At 42.3% G+C, this 24,313-nt stretch overlaps 23 non-coding genes across 23 annotated transcripts; all 23 read left to right on the top strand.

The window, feature by feature from the left end:
- Positions 1-1,075: 1,075 nt before the first annotated feature.
- trnai-uau (transfer RNA isoleucine (anticodon UAU)) lies at positions 1,076-1,169 on the top strand. Its single transcript has 2 exons — positions 1,076-1,113; positions 1,134-1,169. It is a non-coding gene; the product is annotated as a tRNA-Ile (tRNA).
- Positions 1,170-1,333: 164 nt separating this feature from the next.
- trnai-uau (transfer RNA isoleucine (anticodon UAU)) lies at positions 1,334-1,427 on the top strand. Its single transcript has 2 exons — positions 1,334-1,371; positions 1,392-1,427. It is a non-coding gene; the product is annotated as a tRNA-Ile (tRNA).
- A 164-nt stretch (positions 1,428-1,591) lies between these two features.
- Positions 1,592-1,685, top strand: trnai-uau (transfer RNA isoleucine (anticodon UAU)). The gene is made up of 2 exons: positions 1,592-1,629; positions 1,650-1,685. It is a non-coding gene; the product is annotated as a tRNA-Ile (tRNA).
- A 164-nt stretch (positions 1,686-1,849) lies between these two features.
- Positions 1,850-1,943, top strand: trnai-uau (transfer RNA isoleucine (anticodon UAU)). The gene is made up of 2 exons: positions 1,850-1,887; positions 1,908-1,943. It is a non-coding gene; the product is annotated as a tRNA-Ile (tRNA).
- A 164-nt stretch (positions 1,944-2,107) lies between these two features.
- Positions 2,108-2,201, top strand: trnai-uau (transfer RNA isoleucine (anticodon UAU)). The gene is made up of 2 exons: positions 2,108-2,145; positions 2,166-2,201. It is a non-coding gene; the product is annotated as a tRNA-Ile (tRNA).
- A 164-nt stretch (positions 2,202-2,365) lies between these two features.
- trnai-uau (transfer RNA isoleucine (anticodon UAU)) lies at positions 2,366-2,459 on the top strand. The gene is made up of 2 exons: positions 2,366-2,403; positions 2,424-2,459. It is a non-coding gene; the product is annotated as a tRNA-Ile (tRNA).
- A 164-nt stretch (positions 2,460-2,623) lies between these two features.
- Positions 2,624-2,717, top strand: trnai-uau (transfer RNA isoleucine (anticodon UAU)). Its single transcript has 2 exons — positions 2,624-2,661; positions 2,682-2,717. It is a non-coding gene; the product is annotated as a tRNA-Ile (tRNA).
- A 164-nt stretch (positions 2,718-2,881) lies between these two features.
- On the top strand, positions 2,882-2,975 carry trnai-uau (transfer RNA isoleucine (anticodon UAU)). The gene is made up of 2 exons: positions 2,882-2,919; positions 2,940-2,975. It is a non-coding gene; the product is annotated as a tRNA-Ile (tRNA).
- Positions 2,976-3,136: 161 nt separating this feature from the next.
- trnai-uau (transfer RNA isoleucine (anticodon UAU)) lies at positions 3,137-3,230 on the top strand. Its single transcript has 2 exons — positions 3,137-3,174; positions 3,195-3,230. It is a non-coding gene; the product is annotated as a tRNA-Ile (tRNA).
- A 164-nt stretch (positions 3,231-3,394) lies between these two features.
- trnai-uau (transfer RNA isoleucine (anticodon UAU)) lies at positions 3,395-3,488 on the top strand. The gene is made up of 2 exons: positions 3,395-3,432; positions 3,453-3,488. It is a non-coding gene; the product is annotated as a tRNA-Ile (tRNA).
- A 164-nt stretch (positions 3,489-3,652) lies between these two features.
- On the top strand, positions 3,653-3,746 carry trnai-uau (transfer RNA isoleucine (anticodon UAU)). The gene is made up of 2 exons: positions 3,653-3,690; positions 3,711-3,746. It is a non-coding gene; the product is annotated as a tRNA-Ile (tRNA).
- A 164-nt stretch (positions 3,747-3,910) lies between these two features.
- On the top strand, positions 3,911-4,004 carry trnai-uau (transfer RNA isoleucine (anticodon UAU)). The gene is made up of 2 exons: positions 3,911-3,948; positions 3,969-4,004. It is a non-coding gene; the product is annotated as a tRNA-Ile (tRNA).
- Positions 4,005-4,168: 164 nt separating this feature from the next.
- On the top strand, positions 4,169-4,262 carry trnai-uau (transfer RNA isoleucine (anticodon UAU)). Its single transcript has 2 exons — positions 4,169-4,206; positions 4,227-4,262. It is a non-coding gene; the product is annotated as a tRNA-Ile (tRNA).
- Positions 4,263-4,426: 164 nt separating this feature from the next.
- Positions 4,427-4,520, top strand: trnai-uau (transfer RNA isoleucine (anticodon UAU)). Its single transcript has 2 exons — positions 4,427-4,464; positions 4,485-4,520. It is a non-coding gene; the product is annotated as a tRNA-Ile (tRNA).
- Positions 4,521-4,684: 164 nt separating this feature from the next.
- trnai-uau (transfer RNA isoleucine (anticodon UAU)) lies at positions 4,685-4,778 on the top strand. Its single transcript has 2 exons — positions 4,685-4,722; positions 4,743-4,778. It is a non-coding gene; the product is annotated as a tRNA-Ile (tRNA).
- Positions 4,779-4,942: 164 nt separating this feature from the next.
- On the top strand, positions 4,943-5,036 carry trnai-uau (transfer RNA isoleucine (anticodon UAU)). Its single transcript has 2 exons — positions 4,943-4,980; positions 5,001-5,036. It is a non-coding gene; the product is annotated as a tRNA-Ile (tRNA).
- Positions 5,037-5,200: 164 nt separating this feature from the next.
- trnai-uau (transfer RNA isoleucine (anticodon UAU)) lies at positions 5,201-5,294 on the top strand. The gene is made up of 2 exons: positions 5,201-5,238; positions 5,259-5,294. It is a non-coding gene; the product is annotated as a tRNA-Ile (tRNA).
- Positions 5,295-5,458: 164 nt separating this feature from the next.
- On the top strand, positions 5,459-5,552 carry trnai-uau (transfer RNA isoleucine (anticodon UAU)). Its single transcript has 2 exons — positions 5,459-5,496; positions 5,517-5,552. It is a non-coding gene; the product is annotated as a tRNA-Ile (tRNA).
- A 164-nt stretch (positions 5,553-5,716) lies between these two features.
- trnai-uau (transfer RNA isoleucine (anticodon UAU)) lies at positions 5,717-5,810 on the top strand. Its single transcript has 2 exons — positions 5,717-5,754; positions 5,775-5,810. It is a non-coding gene; the product is annotated as a tRNA-Ile (tRNA).
- A 164-nt stretch (positions 5,811-5,974) lies between these two features.
- trnai-uau (transfer RNA isoleucine (anticodon UAU)) lies at positions 5,975-6,068 on the top strand. Its single transcript has 2 exons — positions 5,975-6,012; positions 6,033-6,068. It is a non-coding gene; the product is annotated as a tRNA-Ile (tRNA).
- Positions 6,069-6,232: 164 nt separating this feature from the next.
- trnai-uau (transfer RNA isoleucine (anticodon UAU)) lies at positions 6,233-6,326 on the top strand. Its single transcript has 2 exons — positions 6,233-6,270; positions 6,291-6,326. It is a non-coding gene; the product is annotated as a tRNA-Ile (tRNA).
- A 422-nt stretch (positions 6,327-6,748) lies between these two features.
- On the top strand, positions 6,749-6,842 carry trnai-uau (transfer RNA isoleucine (anticodon UAU)). Its single transcript has 2 exons — positions 6,749-6,786; positions 6,807-6,842. It is a non-coding gene; the product is annotated as a tRNA-Ile (tRNA).
- A 164-nt stretch (positions 6,843-7,006) lies between these two features.
- On the top strand, positions 7,007-7,100 carry trnai-uau (transfer RNA isoleucine (anticodon UAU)). Its single transcript has 2 exons — positions 7,007-7,044; positions 7,065-7,100. It is a non-coding gene; the product is annotated as a tRNA-Ile (tRNA).
- The last annotated feature ends 17,213 nt before the right edge of the window (positions 7,101-24,313 follow it).

Here is a 24,313-nt window from a genome sequence, read left to right as displayed (position 1 = left end):
GGAGTCAGACCTCAGTTTCAGTAGTCATGTTAAAGCAGTAACTAAATCAGCATACTATCATCTTAAAAACATTGCAAGAATTAGATGTTTTGTTTCCCGTCAAGATTTGGAGAAACTTGTTCATGCCTTTATCACCAGCAGGGTGGACTATTGTAATGGTCTCCTCACCGGCCTTCCCAAGAAGACCATTAGACAGCTGCAGCTCATACAGAACGCTGCTGCCAGGATTCTGACTAGAACCAAAAAATCAGAGCATATTACACCAGTCCTTAGGTCCTTACACTGGCTTCCAGTTATGTTTAGGATAGATTTTAAAGTACTTTTACTTGTTTATAAAGCACTCAATGGCCTAGGACCTACATACATTGCAGATATGCTCACTGAATATAAACCTAACAGACAACTCAGATCACTAGGATCGAGTCAGTTAGTAATATCAAGGGTTCACACAAAACAAGGGGAATCCGCTTTTAGCTATTATGCCGCCCACAGTTGGAATCAGCTTCCAGAAGAGATCAGATGTGCTAATACATTGGCCACATTTAAATGCAGACTCAAAACTCACCTGTTCAGTTGTGCATTTATTGAATGAGCACTGTGCTACGTCCGAACAGTTTGCATTATTTTATGTATAATCATTTTACTGTATTAATTAATTTGAAATCATTTTTTTTTTTTTTTAAATCATCTTAAATGTTCTTAATTTTGTTTTTATTGTTGTGATTATTATTTTAAATTTTTATGCTATTGTGATTTTAATTCCTTTTTATGTACAGCACTTTGAATTACCATTGTGTATGAAATGTGCTATATAAATAAACTTGCCTTGCCTTGCCTTGCCTTGCGGTACTTATAAGGCAGTACGTTGCAGAGCAATGCCGAGGTTGTGAGTTCGAGCCTCACCTGGAGCAAGGTTTTAGTAAGCAAGAGACATTTCAGGACGAGAGTTCACTGCTTAACATAAAATATTAGCAGAAATTTAAATGGCGGCAATCAGAAGAAAGACCATGGCATCTTTTGAAACATCTTTCTAACTAAAGACTGTGGTGTTTGAGAATGTATCCATTTTGTGTCAGCTCCAGTGGCGCAATCGGTCAGCGCGTGGTTCTTATAAGGCAGTACGTAGCAGAGCAATGCCGAGGTTGTGAGTTCGAGCCTCACCTGGAGCAAGGTTTTAGAAAGCAAGAGACATTTCAGGTCAAGAGTTCATTACTTAACATAAAATAATAGCAGAAATTTAAATGGCTGCAATCAGAAGAAAGACCATGGCATCTTTTGAAAGATCGTTCTAACTAAAGACTGTAGTGTTTGAGAATGTGTCCTAGTGTTATCAGCTCCAGTGGCGCAATCGGTCAGCGTGCGGTACTTATAAGGCAGTACGTAGCGGAGCAATGCCGAGGTTGTGAGTTCGAGCCTCACCTGGAGCAAGGTTTTAGTAAGCAAGAGACATTTCAGGACGAGAGTTCACTGCTTAACATAAAAGATTAGCAGAAATTTAAATGGCTGCAATCAGAAGAAAGACCATGGCATCTTTTGAAAGATCTTTCTAACTAAAGACTGTGGTGTTTGAGAATGTATCCAGTTTGTGTCAGCTCCAGTCGCGCAATCGGTCAGCGCGCGGTACTTATAAGGCAGTACGTAGCAAAGCAATACCGAGGTTGTGAGTTCGAGCCTCACCTGGAGCAAGGTTTTAGTAAGCAAGAGACATTTCAGGACGAGAGTTCACTGCTTAACATAAAAGATTAGCAGAAATTTAAATGGCGGCAATCAGATGAAAGACCATGGCATCTTTTGAAACATCTTTCTAACTAAAGACTGTGGTGTTTGAGAATGTATCCAGTTTGTGACAGCTCCAGTGGCGCAATCGGTCAGCGCGCGGTACTTATAAGGCAGTACGTAGCAGAGCAATGCCGAGGTTGTGAGTTCGAGCCTCACCTGGAGCAAGGTTTTAGTAAGCAAGAGACATTTCAGGACGAGAGTTCACTGCTTAACATAAAAGATTAGCAGAAATTTAAATGGCGGCAATCAGAAGAAAGACCATGGCATCTTTTGAAAGATCTTTCTAACTAAAGACTGTAGTGTTTGAGAATGTACCCAGTTTGTGTCAGCTCCAGTGGCGCAATCGGTCAGCGCGCGGTACTTATAAGGCAGTACGTAGCAGAGCAATGCCGAGGTTGTGAGTTCGAGCCTCACCTGGAGCAAGGTTTTAGTAAGCAAGAGACATTTCAGGACGAGAGTTCACTGCTTAACATAAAAGATTAGCAGAAATTTAAATGGCGGCAATCAGAAGAAAGACCATGGCATCTTTTGAAACATCTTTCTAACTAAAGACTGTGGTGTTTGAGAATGTATCCAGTTTGTGTCAGCTCCAGTGGCGCAATCGGTCAGCGCGCGGTTCTTATAAGGCAGTACGTTGCAGAGCAATGCCGAGGTTGTGAGTTCGAGCCTCACCTGGAGCAAGGTTTTAGAAAGCAAGAGACATTTCAGGTCAAGAGTTCATTACTTAACATAAAATAATAGCAGAAATTTAAATGGCTGCAATCAGAAGAAAGACCATGGCATCTTTTGAAAGATCGTTCTAACTAAAGACTGTAGTGTTTGAGAATGTGTCCTAGTGTTATCAGCTCCAGTGGCGCAATCGGTCAGCGCGCGGTACTTATAAGGCAGTACGTAGCAGAGCAATGCCGAGGTTGTGAGTTCGAGCCTCACCTGGAGCAAGGCTTTAGTAAGCAAGAGACATTTCAGGACGAGAGTTCACTGCTTAACATAAAAGATTAGCAGAAATTTAAATGGCGGCAATCAGAAGAAAGACCATGGCATCTTTTGAAAGATCTTTCTAACTAAAGACTGTGGTGTTTGAGAATATGTCATAGTGTTATCAGCTCCAGTGGCGCAATCGGTCAGCGCGCGGTACTTATAAGGCAGTACGTAGCAAAGCAATGCCGAGGTTGTGAGTTCGAGCCTCACCTGGAGCAAGGTTTTAGTAAGCAAGAGACATTTCAGGTCAAGAGTTCATTCCTTAACATAAAAGATTAGCAGAAATTTAAATGGCTGCAATCAGAAGAAAGACCATGGCATCTTTTGAAAGATCTTTCTAACTAAAGACTGTGGTTGAGAATGTATCCAGTTTGTGTCAGCTCCAGTGGCGCAATCGGTCAGCGCGCGGTACTTATAAGGCAGTACGTAGCAGAGCAATGCCGAGGTTGTGAGTTCGAGCCTCACCTGGAGCAAGGTTTTACTAAGCAAGAGACATTTCAGGTCAAGAGTTCATTGCTTAACATAAAATATTAGCAGAAATTTAAATGGCTGCAATCAGAAGAAAGACCATGGCATCTTTTGAAAGATCGTTCTAACTAAAGACTGTGGTGTTTGAGAATGTGTCCTAGTGTTGTCAGCTCCAGTGGCGCAATCGGTCAGCGCGCGGTACTTATAAGGCAGTACGTAGCAGAGCAATGCCGAGGTTGTGAGTTCGAGCCTCACCTGGAGCAAGGTTTTAGTAAGCAAGAGACATTTCAGGACGAGAGTTCACTGCTTAACATAAAAGATTAGCAGAAATTTAAATGGCGGCAATCAGAAGAAAGACCATGGCATCTTTTGAAACATCTTTCTAACTAAAGACTGTGGTGTTTGAGAATGTATCCAGTTTGTGTCAGCTCCAGTGGCGCAATCGGTCAGCGCGCGGTACTTATAAGGCAGTACGTAGCAGAGCAATGCCGAGGTTGTGAGTTCGAGCCTCACCTGGAGCAAAGTTTTAGAAAGCAAGAGACATTTCAGGACTAGAGTTCACTGCTTAACATAAAAGATTAGCAGAAATTTAAATGGCTGCAATCAGAAGAAAGACCATGGCATCTTTTGAAAGATCTTTCTAACTAAAGACTGTGGTGTTTGAGAATGTGTCCTAGTGTTGTCAGCTCCAGTGGCGCAATCGGTCAGCGCGCGGTACTTATAAGGCAGTACGTAGCAGAGCAATGCCGAGGTTGTGAGTTCGAGCCTCACCTGGAGCAAGGTTTTAGTAAGCAAGAGACATTTCAGGACGAGAGTTCACTGCTTAACATAAAAGATTAGCAGAAATTTAAATGGCGGCAATCAGAAGAAAGACCATGGCATCTTTTGAAACATCTTTCTAACTAAAGACTGTGGTGTTTGAGAATGTATCCAGTTTGTGTCAGCTCCAGTGGCGCAATCGGTCAGCGCGCGGTACTTATAAGGCAGTACGTAGCAGAGCAATGCCGAGGTTGTGAGTTCGAGCCTCACCTGGAGCAAGGTTTTAGTAAGCAAGAGACATTTCAGGACGAGAGTTCACTGCTTAACATAAAATAATAGCAGAAATTTAAATGGCTGCAATCAGAAGAAAGACCATGGCATCTTTTGAAAGATCGTTCTAACTAAAGACTGTGGTGTTTGAGAATGTGTCCTAGTGTTATCAGCTCCAGTGGCGCAATCGGTCAGCGCGCGGTACTTATAAGGCAGTACGTAGCAGAGCAATGCCGAGGTTGTGAGTTCGAGCCTCACCTGGAGCAAGGTTTTAGTAAGCAAGAGACATTTCAGGACGAGAGTTCACTGCTTAACATAAAAGATTAGCAGAAATTTAAATGGCGGCAATCAGAAGAAAGACCATGGCATCTTTTGAAACATCTTTCTAACTAAAGACTGTGGTGTTTGAGAATGTATCCAGTTTGTGTCAGCTCCAGTGGCGCAATCGGTCAGCGCGCGGTACTTATAAGGCAGTACGTAGCAGAGCAATGCCGAGGTTGTGAGTTCGAGCCTCACCTGGAGCAAGGTTTTAGAAAGCAAGAGACATTTCAGGACGAGAGTTCACTGCTTAACATAAAAGATTAGCAGAAATTTAAATGGCGGCAATCAGAAGAAAGACCATGGCATCTTTTGAAACATCTTTCTAACTAAAGACTGTGGTGTTTGAGAATGTATCCAGTTTGTGTCAGCTCCAGTGGCGCAATCGCTCAGCGCGCGGTACTTATAAGGCAGTACGTAGCAGAGCAATGCCGAGGTTGTGAGTTCGAGCCTCACCTGGAGCAAGGTTTTAGAAAGCAAGAGACATTTCAGGACGAGAGTTCACTGCTTAACATAAAAGATTAGCAGAAATTTAAATGGCGGCAATCAGAAGAAAGACCATGGCATCTTTTGAAAGATCTTTCTAACTAAAGACTGTGGTGTTTGAGAATATGTCATAGTGTTATCAGCTCCAGTGGCGCAATCGGTCAGTGCGCGGTACTTATAAGGCAGTACGTAGCAAAGCAATGCCGAGGTTGTGAGTTCGAGCCTCACCTGGAGCAAGGTTTTAGTAAGCAAGAGACATTTCAGGTCAAGAGTTCATTCCTTAACATAAAATATTAGCAGAAATTTAAATGGCTGCAATCAGAAGAAAGACCATGGCATCTTTTGAAAGATCTTTCTAACTAAAGACTGTGGTGTTTGAGAATGTATCCAGTTTGTGTCAGCTCCAGTGGCGCAATCGGTCAGCGTGCGGTACTTATAAGGCAGTACGTAGCAAAGCAATGCCGAGGTTGTGAGTTCGAGCCTCACCTGGAGCAAGGTTTTAGTAAGCAAGAGACATTTCAGGACGAGAGTTCACTGCTTAACATAAAAGATTAGCAGAAATTTAAATGGCTGCAATCAGAAGAAAGACCATGGCATCTTTTGAAAGATCTTTCTAACTAAAGACTGTGGTGTTTGAGAATGTATCCAGTTTGTGTCAGCTCCAGTGGCGCAATCGGTCAGCGCGCGCTACTTATAAGGCAGTACGTAGCAGAGCAATGCCGAGGTTGTGAGTTCGAGCCTCACCTGGAGCAAGGTTTTAGTAAGCAAGAGACATTTCAGGACGAGAGTTCACTGCTTAACATAAAAGATTAGCAGAAATTTAAATGGCTGCAATCAGAAGAAAGACCATGACATCTTTTGAATGATCGTTCTAACTAAAGACTGTGGTGTTTGAAAATGTACCGTACTGTTATCAGCTCCAGTGGCGCAATCGGTCAACGCGCGGTACTTATAAGGCAGTACGTAGCAGAGCAATGCCGAGGTTGTGAGTTCGAGTCTCACCTGGAGCAAGGTTTTAGTAAGCAAGAGACATTTCAGGACAAGAGTTCACTGCTTAACATAAAAGATTAGCAGAAATTTAAATGGCTGCAATCAGAAGAAAGACCATGACATCTTTTGAATGATCTTTCTAACTAAAGACTGTGGTGTTTGAGAATGTATTCAGTTTGTGTCAGCTCCAGTGGTGCAATCGGTCAGCGCGCGCTACTTATAAGGCAGTACGTAGCAGAGCAATGCCGAGGTTGTGAGTTCGAGCCTCACCTGGAGCAAGCTTTTAGAAAGCAAGAGACATTTCAGGTCAAGAGTTCATTACTTAACATAAAATAATAGCAGAAATTTAAATGGCTGCAATCAGAAGAAAGACCATGACATCTTTTGAATGATCGTTCTAACTAAAGACTGTGGTGTTTGAAAATGTACCGTACTGTTATCAGCTCCAGTGGCGCAATCGGTCATCGCGCGGTACTTATAAGGCAGTACGTAGCAGAGCAATGCCGAGGTTGTGAGCTCGAGCCTCACCTGGGGCAAGGTTTTAGAAAGCAAGAGACATTTCAGGTCAAGAGTTCCTTACTTAACATAAAATATTAGCAGCAATTTAAATGGCTGCAATCAGAAGAAAGACCATGCTATGTTTTTAAAGATCGTTCTAACTAAAGACTGTGGTGTTTGAGAATATGTCCTAGTGTTATCAGCTCCAGTGGCGCAATCGGTCAGCGCGCGGTACTTATAAGGCAGTACGTAGCAGAGCAATGCCGAGGTTGTGAGTTCGAGCCTCACCTGGAGCAAGGTTTTAGTAAGCAAGAGACATTTCAGGACTAGAGTTCACTGCTTAACATAAAAGATTAGTAGAAATTTAAATGGCTGCAATCAGAAGAAAGACCATGGCATCTTTTGAAAGATCGTTCTAACTAAAGACTGTGGTGTTTGAGAATATGTCATAGTGTTATCAGCTCCAGTGGCGCAATCGGTCAGCGCGCGGTACTTATAAGGCAGTACATAGCAGAGCAATGCCGAGGTTGTGAGTTCGAGCCTCACCTGGAGCAAGGTTTTAGAAAGCAAGAGACATTTCAGGACAAGAGTTCATTGCTTAACATAAAAGATTAGTAGAAATTTAAATGGCTGCAATCAGAAGAAAGACCATGGTGTCTTTTGAAAGAGAGTTCTAACTAAAGACTGTGGTGTTTGAGAATGTACCTCGCTGTTGTTAGTTCCAGTGGCGCGCTTGGTACTTATAAGGCAGTATGTAGCAGAGCAATGTGGAGGTTGTGAGTTCGAGCCTCACCTGGAGTCAGGTTTTAGAAAGCAGGAGACATTTCAATGGTACAGGAGTTTATGGCTTAAGATTAAAGATGGATTTAATCAGAAGAAAGTCCATGGCATCTTTTGAAAGATCGTTCTAAATAAAGACTATGGTGTTTGAGAATGTACCTTAGTGTTATCAGCTTCAGTGGCGCAATCGGTCAGCGCGCGGTGCTTATAAGCCAGTAGGCAGCAGAGCAATGCGGAGGTTGTGAGTTTGAGCTTCACCGGAATCAAGTTTTTCGAAAGCAAGAGAAATTTCAGTAGCAAAAGAGTTTGTTGCTTATCATAAAGGATGGTTATAAAATCAAATGGCTGTAATCAGAAGGAAGTCCATTTAATCTTTTGAAAGATCACTCTAACTAAAGAATGTTGTGTTTAGGAATGTGCCCCAGGGTTATCTGTTCCAGTGGCGTAATTATTGAGCGCGGTACTTGTAAGTGCACAGCAGAGCAATGATGAGGTTGTGAGTTTGAATCTCAACTGGAACAATTATTTACAAAGCAAGAAGCATTTTAAGACAAGAGTTCATTGCTTAATAAAAAACATTAGTAGAAAATCAAATGGCTGCAATCAGAAGAAATTCCACGGCATCTTTAGAAAGATCATTCTAACTACAGACTGTGGTGTTGGGGAATGTAGCCCAGCGTTATCAGCTCCAGTGGTGCAATAGGTCAGTGCGCGGTACTTATAATGCAGTACATAGCAGAGCAATGCCGAGGTTGTGAGTTTGAGGCTCCTCTGGAGCATGGTTTTAGAAATCAAGAGACATTTCAGTGGTACAGGAGTTTATGGCTTAACACAGTGGGTGCTTTTCAATATCTCTCCTCGTTTCCTCGCTCCTCCGTCCTCCATCCTATGACCTGGAACCCGATCGAGCTCAGCCATCTTGTAGGACATCTCAATTCTTTAATTGCACCGTGAGGAGGCAAGGATCGAGGAGTGAGGAGGCTTCCTGAGGAGTCTTGAGCGAGGATACACAGGTGTATCCTATGCGGAAGTGTTTTATCGACTAAACGTGACGCACTCCTCCCCCTTCAGATGTGTCATAATAATTTACATTTATATTTTACCTTTGCAGTGTAAATAAAGTCATATATTTAAACAGGGCATCTTGCTTTGTTAATAATTATTATGAATGCCTTAAATAACGAACTTTAACAGATCTCTTTAGCGCAGCTGATGACACTTTGAAGTGATGCTTGAGTGGTCAAGAATATTCCAGTGTTCCTCCTTTGATTCCTCTATCCTCATTTCCTTTCCTTAAATCCTTCCCTCATATCCTAAGGGGTGGAGCTAAGACGCGAGGAAAGGAAGCAAGGAAAGGAAACGAGGATGCAAAAATAAGAAATGAAAAGCACCCTATGTTTCTCAACCCTGGTCCTGGGCGCCCCCCAACACTGCACATTTTGTGTGTCTCCCTAATCAAGCACACCTGATTGTACTCATCAGCTCATTAGAAAGCATCTCCAGGACCTGAAATGGGTGTGTCAGATAAGGAAGACATACAAAATGTGCAGTGTTGGGGGGCGCCCAGGACCAGGGTTGAGAAACACTGGCTTAACATAAAAGATGGTTTGAAAGTCAGATGGCTTTAATCAGATAAAATTTGGACATTGAATATTTTGAAAGACCAGTCTAACTAAAAACCATGGTATTTGAAAATATTCCCAAGAAAGCAGTAGCTCCAGTGGCGCAATCGGTCAGTGCGTGCTACTTATAAGTCAGTACGCAGCACAGCAATGCCGAGATTGTGAATTTGAGCCTTACCAGGAGCAAGGTTTTAGAAAGCAAGAGACATTTCAGTGGTACAGGAGCTTATGGCTTAACATAAAAGATGGTTTGAAAGTCAGATGGATTTAATCAGTTAAAAAAATGTACATGGAATATTTCAGCTCCAGTGGCGCAATCGGTCAGCGCGCGGTACTTATAAGTCAGTGCGCAGCAGAGCAACGCTGAGGTTGTGAGTTCGAGCCTCACCTGCAGCAAGTTTTTTTGAGACATTTCAGTAACACAAGAGCTCATTGCTTACAGTTTTTTCTGATTGCTTAAGCACATTTTTTGTAACTATTGGCTATTTTTGCAAAACTCTACACACAAATAAGAAAACCTTTCACCCAATTATCAAAACATTGTTTTTCTCTTGCAAAAGCGAACACAGCTAGATTAACTCTTCACACCTTCGTAAAAATGGTGTTTTCGTATCAAACAGTAAACACAAGCCATCATCTACTAAGCACACAATGTGCCAACTGCACACTGATGGTATGAATACAAAACACATCTGGCTTTTGCTTTCTCTGTGTACAGATGTCAATTTGAGGTCATACTTTTGTCATAGTGTCATGTAAACATACAAGGATCCAAACTTCAAGTATTGGTGTTTATTAACACTCATCAAAACCAAGACAAAGTCAGAACACAAAATAGTGTTAATGATAGCCACACATGTGTATAATTTTGCTAGGAGTGTGTTGGAAATTTGGTAATTGAGTGTAAGCAGTGAGTTGTGTTTAAAGTTCTGCAAAGTGTGTGTTACAAAATTGCAAGCTGAGTGCAAAGCAGTGTTTGTGCTTTTAGTTTTGCAAACTCAGTGAGTGGTTTTGCTATACGTATTACAGTTTTTTACAGATGCTAGGACACATTTCTCAATACTCACTTTTGCAAAACTCTTCACACAGTGAGCACAACAGAAGACTATGTGGGCTAAACTGAGGATCAGTTATCATTGTTTTGGCACAAAATGCATTCAATGACTACATCTCTCAAATTTCATGAATTCTTTTCTCACTCAGACACAACAACTGCCAAAAATCTTTGTACGTACAGCACATTTTGCACATGCTTACATACTGTTTTCAAAACTGTTAAACTTATGTTCAAAACAATAACATAATGCAAACCTGAATAAGACAGCAAAATTCAACAGCAATATTTTATTGAAACATATTTCAAATTTAAAAATGCAGTAGATTAGCATTACTATTGTATCTGTATCAGTGGATGGTGTGTATACAAATTCTTGTATTTTGGAATTACTTAGTACAAAAAAATAAAAATAAATAAACAACATAAAATATTGACGAATTCTGCATCATGTCTGATTCATTCCAGTAACATATATTGCAGTTATAAACGATATATATTGCAATTATAAACAGAGATGTGTCCTTGTTTTACACAAGAAAACAGTGTGTAATGCTCCATGTTGTTAGTGTTTTTTAGCTCATTGTTTTGTGGGTGACAAAGTGTGTTTGTCGGCTGTCAACCTTTGCTAGTGTTCTGGAAGAATGAGTTTATTTGAGACCTGAATAAAGTGTTTTGGTAGTTGTAGTGCATTTTGAATGTGAAATGAACTGCTTTGCCAAGCTGAAAGTCGGTTAGGGGAATTGTGTGAAGAGTTTTGCAAAAGTGACCTAAGTATTGAGAAATGTGTCCTAGCGTCTGTAAAAAACTGTAATAGTTTTAGAAATTGTGCTACAAGAATCACGATTAGCGCTTAAGCAATCAGAAAAAACTGTAACATAAAGGATGGGTAGAAAATCAAATGGCTGTAATCAGAAGGAAGTCCATTACAGTTTTTTTCAGTCGCTAACAAGCGTTTGTCCAATCAGTTGTCACATTTTCAAAACTCTAAACACAATTAGCACAGCATCGGTCTTTTGTGGCCATACCATTCACAAATTTCATGTCGTTTTCACCCAATATGCAGTCAGTGAACACATTTCCACAATGCTTACATTTTCTTAACAGACAAGCTATACCTCCCAACAAAATTATGGACTGTTTTTGTAGTATTTACGAATGTTAACACACAACATCCCACAATAGCAAACACAATATTCCAACCTTAGATACAGTATAAAAACCTCTGCTTCTGCAATGATATCAGTTCAAAAACAATATCAATATCAAAAATATATCTCAGCTGATAATAAACAAACAACTGAATAATTGACACACAGCTGATTTATGTTGGGTAAATTGGGCCAACCACAGCAGATTCCAGTCTGGCTTACACTCAGAGGCAGTGGTTATTTTTTTCTATTATATTTACACTTATACAGTAAAATGAGGACTTTGAGGAGTGAAGTTTTGGAAACAGGGTTGGGGTCAATTCAGGAATGAACTCAACAATTCCAATTCAAAGAAGGAAATGGAATTGGAATTAGAATTCAACAACAATTAACCTAACCAACTAAACATACAGTACTTTGTATTTCTTTTATATGTTTGTTGTTTATGTGATTTACAATATTTAATGTACTATAAACTAGCAACTCAAGTGGAATTTTTTGGAATTTATTTGATTTCAATTCTGTTTCCTGACATTCCAATTCCAAATCCAATTCCATTCCAGGAAGTGAATTGGAATTTACCATTCATTCTCAATTCAATTCATTTCAAGATCGCAGAGATTAGATACAGTAATTTTGTGCTTTTTTTTAGACCCCCCCCCCCCCTTTTTTTATCTAGGCTTTTTGCTGTTGTTTTTTTTTGTTCAGAATGCTCTTGTGTGTTTCATGGATATTTTGTTCACTGTAAGCAATACAGTAAAACTTTTTCTGTTCTATCATACCGTGTTTCTACTGTACCTCCTGTAATAAACATAAAAAGAAACTTATTTGCTTTTTACTGGAATGCTTTTGAATGTGAACATTACTGTACATGTGGACAGACAGTTCCCAACCAAGAAATTTAGTGTCAAAATGGTGGATTGCATGTTTTGCATGCAAATACCTGTAAAACTGAAACATAAAAAGTCTATGCAGTTTTTGTAATGTCAACAATAGCCAGTATTTTGAAACCTGGTGTACTTTGATTGACTGCATGTACCTTGTGAAGTGAAAACAAGTGTTATTCTTTGACAGAATAATTTCATTTTGAGTCAGATTTCCAGTGTTTTGGTAAAGTTAGTGTGTGCAGAGAAAGATGTATTCTATTTCGAAATGAAGAGTTAGTATATATTTAACAAAATTTATTTTTGAGAAGAAAATTATCCATTTGGCCAATTGTGTTTTGTAGTTGTGAGTCTGTGTTAAGAGTTTAGAAAAAGTATCTGAAGTATGGGTAAGCGCTTGTTAGCGATTGAAAAAAACTGTAAATCGTTTGAAAGATCAGTCTAACTAAAGAATATTGTGTTTAGGAATGTGCCTCAGGGTTATCTGTTTCAGTGGCGTAATTGGTCAGTGCGGTACTTGTAAGTCAGTGCACAGCTGAGCAATGCTGAGGTTGTGAGTTTGAGCCTCACCTGGAGCAATTATTTACAAAGCAAGAAGCATTTCAAGAGTTCATTGCTTAATTGCTTAAAAAAAGATTAGTAGAAAATCAAATGGCTGCAATCAGAAGAAAGTCCATGTCATCTTTAGAAAGATCATTCTAACTATAGACTCTGGTGTTTGGGAATGTGCCCCAGAGTTGTCAGCTCCAGTTGTGCAATAGGTCAGTGCACGGTACTTATAATGCGGTACGCAGAAGAGCAATGTCGAGGTTGTGGGTTTTAGAAATCAAGGGACATTTCAGTAGCACAGGAGTTCATTGCTTAACATAAAAGATTAGTAAAAAATCTAATGGCTGTAATCAGAAGAAAGTCCATGGAATGTTTTGAAAGATCGTTCTAACTAAAGTCTGTAATGTTTGGCAATATATCTTTGAGACAGTGGCTCCAGCGGTGCAATCAGTTAGTGTGCGGTACTTATAAGGCAGTACACCACAGTGCAATGCTGAGGTTGTGAGTTTGAGTCATCTGGAGCAGGGTTTAAAAAAGGAAGATACTTTTCAGTAGCAAATGAGTTCATGGTACGATTTTAGCAATCGTATAATATCATTGCTTATCACACTGTGCTACATGGATTTAATAAACTTGGGTACGACATGCATATAGACTGTACTTATTGACTGTAGAAGAAAAAAACATCATCATCATGCTTTAGTGGTAAACAAAAAGAGCATGATGAATCACACTTTTTAATTTTTTTATGTGTGCTGAAAAAAGTAGAAGCTGCGAAAGAGGAAGGGATAAGAGCTTGAGGTAAGCAGTTTAATGTTGTCTTGAAATCATGGTGCCTTTTTGGAACCTCTCTCACTGTACGATATTGGACGACAGATAAGGAGCCACAATCACAGATATAGCCACAGTTGTTTCACGATGCCAATTTTACGTCTGAGTTCAGGGCTCAACATAAAATATTGGTTGAAAATCAGAAGAAAGTACATGGAATAATTTAAAAGATCAGTCTAACTTTAGATCATGGCGTTTGAAAATATGGTATTGAGTTGGCAGCTCCAGTGGCGCAATTGGTCTGTGTGTGATACTTATAAGGCAGTACACAGCAGAGTAATGCCAAGGTTTCTTAAGCCTTACCTCATTTCAGTAGCAACGGAGTTATAGGCTTAACAAATAAGTTTAGCTGAAAATCAGATGGCTGTAATCAGTTAGAAGTAAGCTGATGGAATAATTCAGGGGTGGCCATCATTGGTCCTGGATAGCCACAGTCCTGCAGAGTTTTGCTCTAACCTTGATAAAAACACACCTGCCTTGTAGCTTTCTAGTAACCCTTTGACCCTGATTAGCTTGTTCAAGTGTGTTTTATTAGGGTTGTAACTAAAGTCTGCAGGACTGTGGCTCTCTAGGACTGACTTTGGCCACCCTTGGAATAATTTGTAAGATCAGTCTAACTAAAGACCCATCTTCAGTTGAGGTGCTCACATTAGGTAGTTTGTGTGCTAATCTTCTATAAAGTAAGACTATCTGTATGAGCTTATGAATTCCTGTTAAGTAGTCTTAAGGCCAGGACAGACCAAGCCGACTTCAAAGAACTAGCAGCGATGAAAGCCTATTGATGACAGAGACAGATAGAAAGACAGAGAGATTGTAGTAGCAGAAGAGTTAATGGGTTAACATGAATGATTTGTTAAAGATTGGATGATCATCATAATTTAGAAGGAAGTTCGGGGGAATAATGTAAAAGACTACTCAAACATTGTATGACCATATTCATTTAGAGAGACACTCTCTTCTTTAGTCTGACTAAATACCATAATTTGACTGCTGGCTTATCTGTAGTTTGCTCTCAGAAAATGTATAAGGTATAAGATGACTTTAACATTCCTTGATTGCAATGTTTCCCAATAAAAATATGTGCTTGGGAGACCAGAATTGAAAAGTGCAATCTGTTTAGCATTCTACACACTATTCTGCATTTATGAAATGCATTTTGAGTATCTATTTGGGGATATACACACAGGCAGGGGTCATTTAGACATGTTTGTGTGTGCCCCCTTCATGCATAAATAGAGATATCTTTATCTTTACACACACACACACACACACACACACACACACACACACACACACACACACACACACACACACACACACACACACACACACACACACACACACACACACACACACACACACACACACACACACACACACACACACAGTTAAGCATTATTCCTATCAAAACCACTAACATTAATTTCCATCTTGGACTCAGTATTGATTCTGGCTTGCTCAGGCACTCACAATGGTTCTTCAGATAAAATTAGGGGACTGACCTCAACATGATACTCTTTCAAATGTTGGACTGCAATTTATAATGGACATTTATTATCAGACTTAAAATATGCTGGATTTACTAATAAAAAACTCTAGAAACCAAAAGTAAGTTTGCTCTTTGGTGAGCTTGAATCACAAAGAACAGTGTGTCATTTGCTTCAATAATCCAACAAATAAGTATTTGAATAGTTCAAGACATGACTGTTTAAACAGCCTTTTACTTGGAATCCCGAATGAACTCTGCAAAGAGGGCCTTAATAAAATCCTGGTATTAGTGTGCATTTGGATTTAAGTGTATTGATTCTGCATGTACTGTCCTGTTTAAGTACTTTATATGGCGCAGGTTTTGTTGGAAGTTCAACTAAATTCAAAGCAAATGGAGACAAATTTTCAAAGCGGACTGACTATTCATCCCAGAGAACTCAGTAGCTCAGGTTTTTTTTTTTGGCCTAAGTATTTGACTTACAGCTTCTCTGTCTCTTTCCTGGTATGTAAGTGTAAGTGTTTTTCATTTAGCATATTTTTTGGTCACATATTTGTCTTCTAATTTCTGAAAAACATGTAGATACATTTTTTTGACAGTTTTTTGAAGATTGTAAGTTCCCTTTTTTACCAACAAGAAACTATTTTGCTCAAGCCATGTTGTTTTGTGGTTTAGTAGTGAATGGATTCAAAAGAGCTATTATGAGAAGAACTGCTCTTTAAGTTGTATTTCCAGATTCTTCCAACACCTCTAAAAATCAGCATTGCTGTTCTTTTTTGCAAGCTTTACTTTTTTCTTATGAATTAACTGATTGAGTCATTCCTCATTATAATTTGTTCATAAAATAATCCATTATATGAATGTCAATGAAATAGATAAAGTTTGTATGTGAGAAGGTTATTTATTTATTCAGTTGCCCTGCTCTGGCAGCTCTCAGTATGGTACCAATATGAACTGTCTTACTGATACAGTATATTACATTCCAGACAACTACTGTACAGTTGGAATAAACATTGTTTCAGGTTAAGTGAAGCACTTATATACAATTCTGTTTAGTTCAGAGAGCATGTTCCTTGTCCATATCTCACATAAGATTGATGTTTTGACACACCTATAAATAAATACTTATTTATTTATAAGTGAAACAAAGGCAGGACTTGCTTTTATCCGATGGGAATTAGCTGGATGGTGAAAAGTGGGCAATACATACTTGAACAGAGCCAGACCAAATGCTTGCTGAACTTGTTAAAACAGTGCCTATATTACTACATCTGGCTATTAACTTACATTATCAAAAATGGTCAGTTTTGAAATGATGTTGACTTTAAGGGCTCTCACACTTGAACTTAAAGTTGAGATTTCCATCTCCCCTATGATTTCATGCTAAATCTGTTGCTTCTAAAATTGAAAATGTCAGATTCGAGCAGCAAGGCTGGTTAAATGTCACTCCAAATTCTTTCAGTGACACATTGGGGTCTACTGAGGACGGTGAAAGCATGAAATAAAACAGGGGCCACTTGTGGTCTTTTGATTGTCTTGCGTATTTGAGTCATAGAGCTGTCTGGATGGATCAAAACAGATGCATCTTCGGGGATGACAAGTGTACAAACAAGACTGTGATGTGCTGAATTATTGGATTACAATACAAATTACCATGATGATTACGACAGTCCTGGTGCCATGTGACATACGCCATTGAGTCAATTAAGACAAACTATATTAATATAACATACAGTTCAGTGCTTCAAGAGATGGGAATTTGTACTCATATTTGCATAATATAATTGCTTGAATATAGAGAGGATGAAATTAGATATTTAATGAACTGTAGGCGGGCATTAGGCCAGTGTTGCATCATAGTTTTATGCATCATTGAATTAAATCAGTAAACAAATAATGAGATCTGCTAGACACCATGTAAATAACTGCTGATATTGAAATAATAATGTTTTATTCCATTTTGACTTAATGCTATAACAAGTGTTAATGGGTAAAATTCAGCTGGGAAATGAGATAAATCTTTTCTTTGCTGCAGTGTTAAATTAAGAGTGTGTGCTTGTCTTGTTGTTGAGGAGCTTTGATAGCAGCATTGCGATGCAGGTGGGAAGCTAAGAACAAATATTGATCCGAGCTGACAGATTGTTTCCGAGCTGACACATTGTTGCATCCTATCACCCTTAGGGAGAGAAGTGCGACTACGCACACACATACACAGCCAGAGACAATGAAATGGCCTTCTGCTTACAGCTCTACATATGGCACACTCCATGAATAGAGTACAGATGAAAGCCTGAAACTCTTTAATTTTCTTTTACCCTCTTAAACAGTAAAAGACAGGTGGTGCTAAAACTTATGGAACACAGTGTAATGTTTTTTTTTATTAGTTATCATTTTAAATATATATATAAATAAACAAAAATAATATTAAAATAAGAACAACAATTCAATATATTATGTTAAAATTAGGGTTTTAATTGTTGGATATGGTTAAGATTCCCGCTGTGTGATCTGCTCAAATCACCATTTAATTAGAGTGATACAGACATTTGATATGTTTAAAACTAGCTACTTTAACCTAAAACATGAAATATTTAGTGCATCCAGTAGTAAGTAAACAAACAAACAAATTAATTAATAAGTGAGTAAATTAATTAAATTCCAAGGGCTTTGAAACAGTAGCACACTTCGGTTGTCCTCTTCTGGTTGTGATTTAGTTATTTATTTATTTGTTCACATTCTTTCCCCTTTTTCTCTGTCTTCTTTTTAACCTTTTGGGGATGCCAGCTGGGGAAAGTTTGCTGCCAGAGCATCACAATCCCAGAGGAATTAGTGCTCAGGCAAAGCCTGGGTGCATTTTGAATTGACTAGTGCATGCTCAAAATACCAAAAGACTAGTACACACACACACACACACACACACACACACACACACACACACACACACACACACACACACACACACACACATACAAGCACATAAATTACAATAACTGATTTTTAGATAAATAAATTATAGGATAACAGAATCTATTGGCCAACCTATGCAGGCAACTAAATGTCACTAAAAGTGACTAATATAGAATCTACACAATGTATAATATACAGCATTATAACAAACATATATACCAGGGGAGTTTCCTCCGTGGAGGCAAGGAAAGCAGTGTGTCCTCAAAAAATCGGAAGAGAAAAAAATTGATAGTACAAAAATTAAACAATGCAAATAATAAAGGAGAAGTCCGTGTCTCTCTCACCTCCCCTGAGCCCATTGAGTTTTAAGAGACTTCCTAAAGCTTGCTGTGAGTTTGTTAGGGGGGGAATTGAGAATAAATGGGGTAAAGCCCCTACAAAGGCTAAGAGCAGTAACTATGCCAACACTGAAACTGAGAAAAATGCCTTTAAAGTTTTTACATCAGCCAGTCAAACATTTTGTGGGAAGATTAGTGGTAATGCATTCATGTAATGCCTTCTTAGGAAGAATTTTTATAGATAAAAACCATGACAACTGATGTAACCTTTGACCACCAAAATGCAGATACTGGACTCTGCCTTTGGATGACCTTAAAAAAACGAAAACACTGTTGCAAAAGCAAAGTGCAGTATCTACAATCTAAATGTGTTCATCCAACTTTCTTGTTGTGTTTCTTACTACATGTTGATTGTTTTTAATAACTTTAATAATTTTATTAATGTCTGCATGCTGTGAATGTTACAACTGCTCAGTAGTAAGCCTTATTATTAAGAGTCATCTGTTGCTTTCACAACAGAGAGTGTTTTGCTAATTTTATTTAAAAAGTAATTCATTACAAACCAAGGTTGCTTTAAAACAAAAGTTAAAAATTCACACAATTCAAACAAATGAAGAACAAACAAGTAGCCTAGTGTGTGTGTGTGTGTGTAGGCTATTCTTGAACGTGTGCATTTCCTATTTATGCTATCTACACCCTTAAAGCTATAATTAGGCTAGTAATTAAAAAAGAGGATTCTTATATATTCTTAGCTATCTGTGAAATCCAAAAAAACGTCTCAGGTTAGGTCTCAGGCAGCATTCTGAGTCATTGTCTAACAACCAATAGAACGACGGGAGTGACGTCACAGGCGCGGTTACGTCAGCGACCAGGAAGTATAAAGCATGTGCGTTTGAAGCCGGCGGCAGCTCTTTAGGAATGAAGCGAGCGCCGCAGGGTGCGGGAATTATGGTCCGAGACGCAGCGTCTCGTTCCCTCAGGGAACTAGAGTTACATACGTAACCTGAGACGTTCCCTTCCGGGAACTTGAGCTGCGTCATACAACGCTTGGGGAACGAGATGTCAACGCCCCCATAATTTCCAAGCCCTGCCTAGTGTCTTCTAGGACAAGGGAGGAAGAAAGTTGTGTCTGGTGGACCTTGCCAGAGCACAGGAAGAGACTCGGCCTGGGGGAATTGCCAGGTCGCGAGTAGAATGAGCCATTGTCTAGTATTCCACGGACAAGAGGGCAATGTAATCCTCGGCCCTCAGGCACACGAGGAAGGTAGTGGACCTCTGCCTGGTCGCCAGCCAGAGCCAGAGGCACTCCTCGGCCCTTAGGCGCACGAGGAGTCTTAGTCCTTTGTCTGGGAAGGGCCAGAACAAGAGGGACCGAAATAACCATTGTCTAGTGTTCCACGGACAAGAGGGTATGTGGTCCTCGGCCTTTGGGCACGCGAGGACAAGGTACTCGACCTCCTAGAGTGCTCCTCGGCCTTCAGGCCCATGAGGAGAAGTGGTAGTCCTTTGTCTGGGGTACCGCCAGAACAAGAGGGACTGAAATGACACGGCCTGGTGACCTTGCCAGGACGTGAGAGGTATGAGCCTTTGTCTAGTATTCCACGGACAAGAGGGCAGTAAGATCCTCGGCCCTTGGGCACACGAGGAAGAATGATACACCTCTGCTTGGTAGCCAGCCAGTGCAGGAGGTACTCCTCGGCCCTTGGGCGCACGAGGAGTCTTAATCCTTTGTCTGGGAAAAGCCAGAACAAGAGGGACTGAAATGACTCGGCCTGGTGACCTTGCCAGGACGCGAGAGGTATGAGCCTTTGTCTAGTGTTCCACGGACAAGAGGGCAATGTAATCCTCGGCCCTTAGGCACACGAGGAAGACAGTGATATGCCTCTGCCTGGTAGCCAACCAGCGCAAGAGGTACTCCTCGACCCTCAGGCGCACGAGGAGTCTTAGTCCTTTGTCTGGGAGAAGCCAGAACAAGAGGGACTGAATACACTCGGTCTGGTGACCTTGCCAGAACGCGAGGGAATAAGCCATTTTCTAGTATTCCACGGACAAGAGGGCAATATAGACCTCGGCCCTTAGGCACACGAGGAAAGTGGTAGGCCTCTGCTTGGTCGCCAGCCATAGCGAGAGGTACTCCTCGGCCCGTGGGCGCATGAGGAGTCTTAGTCCTTTGTCTGGGAAAAGCCAGAACAAGAGGGACTGAAATGACTCGGCCTGGTAACTTTGCCAGGACGCGAGAGGTATGAGCCTTTGTCTAGTATTCCACGGACAAAAAGGCAGTGTGATCATCGGCCCTCAGGCACACGAGGATGCAGTTCTCTACCGCTGCTTGCCATGAGGCCAATTGCAGGGGGAGAAATACTCCTCGGCCCTTAGGCACTCGAGGAGAAAAATGGCGAAAAAGGACTTCTCTTCTTTTGTGTAAAAAGAATGCGCCTTGAGAAGTCTCCTCCTGGCTAGGGAGGGGGCTGAATCTCTTTCGGGCTTAGCTTCCTTGCTAAGGCGAGAGAACAAAGGAGCCCGGAGTGGCTCTGAGGTCGAGTTCATAAAATCTGACGAATGTCAGAGGCGAGGACAAACCCGCAGCATTGCAGATGTCCTGAATAGGGACACCTGCCGTCAGAGCTTTAGAGGCGGACAAGCCTCGTGCAGAGTGAGCCTTGACTCCCAACGGGGATGGGAGACCAGAGGACTCATAAGCTGTAGAAATGGCATCTATGATCCATCTACTGATTGTAGGTTTTGAAGCCGCCCCACATTTTGGAGGGCCGAAACAGACAAAAAGTTGCTCTGATCTACGCCACATGGCAGCTCTGTGGACGTATGCATCTAGTGCTCTAACTGGACACATACAGTTATACTTCCTATGGTCGGACTCCACGAATGGAGGAGGATAGAACGCCTGAAGCGTAATCGGCTGTGGTGCTAGGGACGGGACCTTGGGAACGTACCCAACTCTCGGGTAGAGAAAAGCTTTGGCCATCCCTGGGGCAAAGTCAATATGTGAAGGGGCCACCGAAAGGGCCTGTAGGTCCCCAACTCCCTTCAGAGAGGTAAGAGCTAGCAGCAGCGCTGTCTTTATAGTAAGCATGCAATCTGAGATCTCCTCTATGGGCTCAAATGGAGGCTTGCATAGAGCTTCTAGCACCACGGCCAGGTCCCATGTAGGAACCCTCGGTTTCACTCGAGGCCTCAACCTGAGTGCACCGCGGAGGAAACGAATGACCAGGGGGTCTCTGCCCACTGAGAGGCCACCGTGAGGGGCGTTGTAGGCAGATATAGCCGCCACGTACACCTTCAGGGTGGAGTGAGCTAGCCCCGCGGAAAGGTGAGTTTGTAGGAACTCCAGTACTGTACCTATCGGGCAGTTAACTGGGTCTAAACGGTGTTCGCGATTCCCCGGGCCTCGGCCCCTGCCTCGACAGGACGTCTGCTCCCACATTCAGATGTCCAGGAATATGGACTGCTCTCAGGGAGAGAAGTTTTCCTTGAGACCATAGGAGGATCCGGTATGCCAGCTTGTATAAGGGGCGTGAGCGGAGACCTCCTTGGTGATTTATGTAATAGACTACCGCAGTGCTGTCTGTACGGACCAACACGTGACGGTTTCTCAGGTCTGGAAGGAAACACTTCAGGGCCTGGAATACGGCCAGCATCTCTAGGCAATTTATCGCTCCAAAGGCCTTGGGCTGAGCGGCCACTCATGAGCGCTCCCCAGCCGGTGAGGGATGCATCTGTTGCTAGCGTAACGCGGCGACAAGGAGCTCCCAACACCGGACCCTGAGAGAGGAACCAGGGTTTCTTCCACATGGCCAAGGCACGTAGGCAGCGCCGCGTGACCTTGATCTTGCGGAGTGGGTTTCCTCTCGGGGAAAACCCCCCTGGTTTTGAGCCACCACTGCAGTGGTCTCATGTGCAGCAGACCAAAAGGTATCACGTTGGATGCTGCTGCCATAAGACCTAACAGTACTTGGAACTGTTTGACAGTGAGTGACAGGCCTAGCTTGACCGCATTGACTGCAGTAAGGATCGACTCGATCCGAGCAGGTGACATTCGTGCCTGCATCATGGTCGAATCCCAAATTACACCTAGATAAGTGGTTCTCTGTAGTGGAGAAAGCACACTTTTCTTGGCGTTGAGTCTCAACCCCAATTCTTTCATGTGAGCGAGAACAACACCTCGATGTTGAACCGCTAACTGCTCCGAGCTGGCCAGGATCAGCCAGTCGTCTATGTAGTTGAGTATGCGGTTGCCCTGGAGTCGCAACGGAGCCAGAGCAGCATCCACACACTTTGTAAAAGTTCGGGGTGAGAGAGGTAGGCCGAAAGGAAGCACTCTGTATTGGTAAGCTTTGCCCCTGAAAGCGAACCTGAGAAACTTCCTGTGTTGAGGAAGGATGGAGACGTGAAAGTATGCGTCTTTTAGATCTATCGTGACAAACCAGTCCTCGGACCTGATTTGTGACACGACATGTTTGATAGTTAACATTTTGAACTTCAGTTTCTTGACTGAGCGGTTCAATTGCCTGAGATCTAAAATGGGCCGAAGCCCTCCATCCTTCTTGGAAACAATGAAGTACCGGCTGTAGAACCCGGACTCTCTGTCTTGTGGAGGGACCACCTCGATGGCCCCCTTCCTCAGGAGAGTTTCTACTTCCTGTTCCATTACCAGACCCTGCTCGGGGTTCACCAGAGTCGGGAATACCCCGCTGAAAGGTGGCGGCTTGGCACCGAATTGAATGCAATAGCCTTTCTCTACAGTGCACAGGACCCACATAGAAATATTTGGCAGTAGTTTCCACGCTGCCAGAAATTCTACTAAGGGAACCAGCCTCTCGAGACTGGTTTCTGGATTTATTTGAGGAACTAATTCGGTGACCTGTAAAAGCGTACTGGCAGGATGCTCCTGAACTAGTTTCTCTGAGGACCCCCGTGGGGGTTGCAAACTCTCTAGGTCCGCTACGTTTCCGGGCGGAACAGCTAGAGAATGATGTTCGCGGGAGATTGCCGCGCCCTGTAACACTGGCAGGGTTAGCTGATCTCCTGAGGGCCCCGAGGGGGTTTGGTGACCATAAACTGTGGTGCAACGCAAACCCCCTCGAGAGGGGCTGCCCTCATCGGCCCTGGGGCACAACCGTCAGGGCCGTTTAGCTGAGGACCTCTTAGATTGGAGGACGACTTCTTCACCGGAGGGGCGCGGGCGGCAACGCTCTGTTTTTGTGCCTCTCTGTATGAGGAGCTCGTACACGGTTGAGGCTGCTCCCGTCTAGCAGCCTCAGAGGAGTAAACGCGGTGAGGAAGATATGTCCGGAACGCCGCCGCCTGCTTACGGGCCTCCTGGTGCCTGGCGACAACTGTGTCGACCGAGGCACCAAAGAGGCCGGTGGGCTGCAGGGGGGCGTCCAGAAGCGTGACCCTGTCCTTCTCTTTTAACTCGGCCAGGGTCAGCCACAGATGCCTCTCCGCGGCCACCAGGGCTGCCATAGACCGCCCCACAGCGCGGGCGGTCTCCTTGGTGGCGCGGAGAGCGAGATCTGCCGTACGGTGCATATCTGTGACGTTTACTTCCTCGCCTTCGCTAAACTCCTTCAGCAGGTCGGCTTGGTAGGCTTGGAGAATTGCCATGGTGTGAAGGCAAGAACCAGCCTGACCTGCTGCCGTGTACGCCTTGCCCATCAAGCTGGATGTTACTTTTAGCGGCTTAGTGAGCAAGGATGGAGCCTTCAAAGACGATGCCCAAGCAAACCACACATAGACTGTGTGTGTCCCCACCAACAATGAAGCGTTGGCAGGGAGGGACACACCGTCTATGTGGGCGCTGAACCGCCATAGAAACTTTCTTTCCCCTGGTTGTCATATTGCTCAAAATAAAGTTGTGCAAACTGGCACAAAAAACAGCAATATGATACTAGACTGACAGACACAGAGTGCTCTCGCTGAATGACAAAAGCTGCCGCCGGCTTCAAACGCACGTGCTTTATACTTCCTGGTCGCTGACGTCACCGTGCCTGTGACGTCACTCCCGTCGTTCTATTGGTTGTTAGACAATGACTCAGAATGCTGCCCGCCAATGGCGTTCCCCATAGCGTTGTATGACGCAGCTCGAGTTCCCGGAAGGGAACTGATTGGCAAGATGGACTCTGAAATGCAGATTGTTATTCTATT

Source organism: Garra rufa, chromosome 18, assembly GCF_049309525.1.
Source record: "Garra rufa chromosome 18, GarRuf1.0, whole genome shotgun sequence".
Taxonomy (NCBI): domain Eukaryota; kingdom Metazoa; phylum Chordata; class Actinopteri; order Cypriniformes; family Cyprinidae; genus Garra; species Garra rufa.
The sequence above is the reverse complement of the archived record's forward strand: the minus strand, read 5'-3'. Positions and strand labels throughout refer to the sequence as shown.